Genomic DNA, 5010 nt, shown 5'->3' on the forward strand with positions numbered 1-5010 from the left:
CTTCAGTAACTGGGTACATTATCTTGACCCACGTAAGGTCATCCCACGCCCTGGGAAATAGCGACAGTGAATATGTAAAGAAGGAATGGTTTGTATTATTGTTATTTAAGCGAATTTGTTAATGAAACGAGGTGGAATAGTTAAAGTAACGTTAATGATTTAATTTAACAATATGAAAATAATGTATTTTTGATATAATGGGTGAAAATAAGACTTTATCATATTAGTGTAGACAAAGCTTTATTGGGTTATTCATAAATACATAAAAGCGACAATGCTTTGAAAACAAGCGTACAAGTAGAGGTAAGCAATCAATATATATGTAACGTACCATTGCAACCCGTTTACAGCAAATGTATGTTAACAATAACACTGTAATTACTAGGGCGCTATTTAAAAAACAGACCCCTTGGGAAACGAGAAATCAGGTAAACTTTGACATTGGATGTTACATAGCATAAAGACAAGGCACGAATGAAATTATTCCTTAATGCAATGGGAAATATTATAATCTGTGAAGGGGATCATTAAAAACATCGTAGTATAACGATAAAGAAACAGAAGACATTATATAAACTGGAGCGCTATCGGAATGACGCCTCGTCGAAAAAAGTGATTGCAGGCCATATGTCACTGGGTCATTCATTTGAACACCTATACGAATAAACTAAAACAACGAGCTTCATAAGAAAGAAGAAATAACAAAATTTATTAAACTTAGGATCCCCATAACCATTCAGCTCACATAGAAAAACCAAATTTTTTTAAAAATAGGGCGCTATTACATTTCGACACCGAAGAAATCCTCAGTAGGGGTTAACATTTACACTGACACATTCAAAAAGGTAAAAAGCGAATTTTATTCAAAACGCAAACCTAATTGTGATATGCAATGACGAAATAAAGACACAGCCGGAGCAGTTTCTAAAATTGGAATTAACGAAGTAGGAAAATAAATAATAATAATTGACCTACCAACAAATCGAAGTAAAGTTTCAATGGGTAATTTTTTTTAAATTGCAGGGAATTGTTTTGTCCGAACTCCTCTAAAATACGATAAAAAAACATCGAAGATTACAAAGCGTCCATAGACCAAATCGTTTAATAATAAATACAGTAACCTGGAGTCAACAAATACTAGGGCGCCCACCAGGGGCGGATCCAGGATTTTTTCCTGGGAGGGGCACAAGGATACCTCGCAATACAAAACGAATGCAATGATAATGGGACCGTATTAAAAATCTTGCATATTTTTGAGGGTCTGGGGGGGCACGTGCCCCCGTGCCCCCCCCCCCCCTGGATCCGCCTATGGCGCCCACACGAAATCACGCCCATGAAAAAGGATTGAACAGGCTTGGAAGTCATTTTTTTCTAACGACTGTGACGTACCTAGAGCTGAGATAAAGCATACATAACAGAAAAGACATGCGAGACCAAATGGAAAAAATGAAAAACAATCATATAAGCCTCTTTAAAAAGCCTCTTTAAAGCCACTTAGCCTCTTTAAAAACTAAACTTGGGCTTGCACAACCCACAGTCTCCGCACCAAATCAAATTCAGGAACAGTAAAAATTTTTATGTCTGATTAATTTGCAGCTGCGATGAAAGGAAAAAGTATAGACACTTTAATAAAATCAAAATAATAGGACTTGAGGGTTTGAAATAACTTTCACACATAAAAGACGGAGAAATAAAATAATTTGCCAGAAAAATATTCGAGAAATGGGTTTAAATTCGTCATTTTAAAAAACCGTTAAAGCGAATTTCAGATGTAAAGTCACCAATATTACGTGTGAACACATCTAAGATTATGGGAATCCCATAACCCAAATCGTTTTAATAGAAATGGAGAAACCACGAGTAGAAAAATAATAGGGAAGCCACACCAAATCATCCATATGGAAGGGAAGTGACATGAATGAGAAAATATTTTTTTCCGACGACTGTGCCCGGCGTAAAGCCGTGAGAACACCCTAATCATAGTCAAACATTTTCAACCGAGAGATGAAAATGAAAAACTCTCCATTCAAATTTCGTCTTTGAAATCAAGGCCTGGGATAGCCCAAAATACAGCCTGCGACAAAAATAATACATGAAAAAGTTATAAGTTTTTAAATTCTTTATTTTCGGTAGCAATTTGAAGAAGTTTACAGAGTCGCAAAAGAAATAAAAACACGGCGATAACACCGTTTTAAAAATTAACTGCAAAATGTAAAAAAAATAGAGGAAAATAATAGACCCAAAAAAATGGAAGTAAACATTTAAAACTCTAATTTTCAAAACTCTCCTTCAGAATTACGGATCGAAACTCATCTACATTTCGAGAAAACAAATCAAAGATTACGCTACACCCATAGCCCATACAGATTTACATTACATAGAGATACCACGAGACGACAAATACTTGCTCGCCCACAACGAATCAAGCGCATGGAAAATAGGTGATGCGAATGGGAATATATTTTTTCCAAAGACTGTGCCCGGCCTACAGCTGTGATGACACCCCAATCGTAGGAAAATGTTCAAACAAGGGATTGAAATTAAAAACGACAGCGTAAGTACTTCTCCCCTTTGAAATCTAGGTCTTGGATGGCCCAACCCACAGCACTCGACGCCATCAACAAAATCTGGAAAAGTGAAACATTTTTAAAATTTTTATTACCGGTAAAAGTGAAAAGAAATTTACCACAATCCCAAAGGAAACGAAAGCATGACGAAGCCTCCGTTTACAAATGCATTTGAAAAATTTACGACACTAGAGGAAAATACTTGACCCACAAAAAACTGGAAGGAAAAATGTAAATGTGACATTTTAAAAAGACTCCTTCAGAATTTCGGGTCGAAACTCGTCTACATTACGAGGTAACACATCAAAGATTACGTAACACACATAGCCCATACAGATTTACGTTACATAGAGATACCACGAGTCGACAAAAACAAAGTCGCCCACCCCGAATCACCCGCATGGAAGGTAAGTGGTATGAATGGCAAAATATTTTTTCCCGAAGATCGAGCCCGGCCTAAAGCTGTGATGTCAGCCTAATCGTAGAAAAACATAGTCAACCAAGGGATGGGAATGAAAAACGACTACGAAATTACTTTTCCCCTTTGAAATCTAGGTCTTGGATGGCCCAACCCACAGCCCTGGACACCATCAACAAAATCTGGAAAAGTTAAACATTGTTAAAATTTTTATTTTCGGTAAAAATGAAAAGAAATTTAACGCAATCCCAGAGGAAACGAAAGCACGACGATACCACCGTTTCACAATTCAACTGAAAAATTTACGACACTAGAGGAAAATAATAGACCCAAAAAAATCGAATTAAACATTTAAATCTCTCATTATCAAAACTCTCTTTCAGAATTTCGGATCGAAACTCATCTACATTATGAGGTAACACATCAAATATTATGTAACACCCATAGCCCATACAGATTTGCATTACATAGAGATACCACGAGTCCACAAATACTTGCTCGCCCACCCCAAAACAAGCGCATGGAAAAATAGGTGATGCGATTGGGAATATATTTTTTCCCGAAGACTGTGCCCGGCCTTCCGCTGTGATAACACCCCAATCGTAGAGAAAAATGTTCAAACAAGGGATTAAAATGAAAAACGACTACGTAATTACTTTTCCCCTTTGAAATCTAGGCCCGGGGTAGCTCACACCACAGCCTGCGGCACCAACTAAAAATCTAAAAAAAATTTAAATACTTTATTTTCGGTGAAAATAAAAAGAAGTTTACCATAATTATTATTATTAAATGTATGGAAGAAGTAAAAACACGACGGTATCACCGTTTTAACATTTAACCGAAACATTTACGGCACTGCAGGTAAATATAGAACTAAGCCAAAAAAAATCGAAGTTAATTTTAAATGTGACATTTTCTAAGTTTTCCATGAGAAATTCAGATCAAAACTTATATACATTACGAGGTAAGACACCAAAGATTACGTAATACCCGTAGCCCATACCAATTTACATTGCACAGGGATGCCACGAGTCGACAAATACTAGGTCGCCCATCCCAAATCATGCCCGTGGAAGATAAGTGATATTAACGGAAAAATATTTTTTCCCAAAGACTGTGCCAGGTCTTCACCTTAGATAAGAGCTTAATCACAGAAGAACATATTCCACCGAGGGACGAAAATTTAAAAACGTCATCCATTAACTTTTCCTCTTTGAAATCAAGGCATGGGATGACCCAACACACAGCCTGCGATACCAACAAGAAAATCTGGGAAAGTAAAAAAATTTTAAATTCTTCATTTCGGGTAAAAATTAAGAGAAATTTACCACAATCATAGCTGAAATAAATCACGACGATATAACCGTTTAAAAATTTAAAGGAATCATAAAACGGCACTACAGAAAAATAATTGACCCACCAAAAAATCTAAGTTAATTTTACATTTGACATTGTCTAAATACTCCATAAGAAACTCAGTAAGAAACTTATATATATTACGAGGTAAAACATAAAAGATTACGTAACGACTGTAGCCCATACCAATTTACATTGCATAGGGATACCACGAGTCGACAAATACTACGTCATCCACCCCAAATCACCCGCACGGAAGGTAAGTGATATGAATGGGAAAACATTTTTCCGAAGACTGTTCCCGGCCTACAAGTTTGATAACACCTTAAATATAGAAAAACATGTTTAACCAAAGGATTAAAAAGAAAAACAACAACGTAAGTACTTCTCCCCTTTGAAATCTAGGTCTTCGATGGCCCAACCCACAGCCCTCGACGCCATCAAAAAAATCTGTAAAAGTTAAACATTTTTAAAATTTTTATTTTTGGTAAAAATGAAAAGAAATTTACCACAATCCCAAAGGAAACGAAAGCATGACGAAACCTTCGTTTACAAATGCATTTGAAAAATTTACGACACTAGAAGAAAATACTTGACCCACAAAAAACTGGAAATAAAATGTAAATGTGACATTTTAAAACGATTCCATCAGAATTTCGGATCGAAACT

This window comes from Ischnura elegans, chromosome X, assembly GCF_921293095.1.
Source record: "Ischnura elegans chromosome X, ioIscEleg1.1, whole genome shotgun sequence".
Classification (NCBI taxonomy): Eukaryota; Metazoa; Arthropoda; class Insecta; order Odonata; family Coenagrionidae; genus Ischnura; species Ischnura elegans.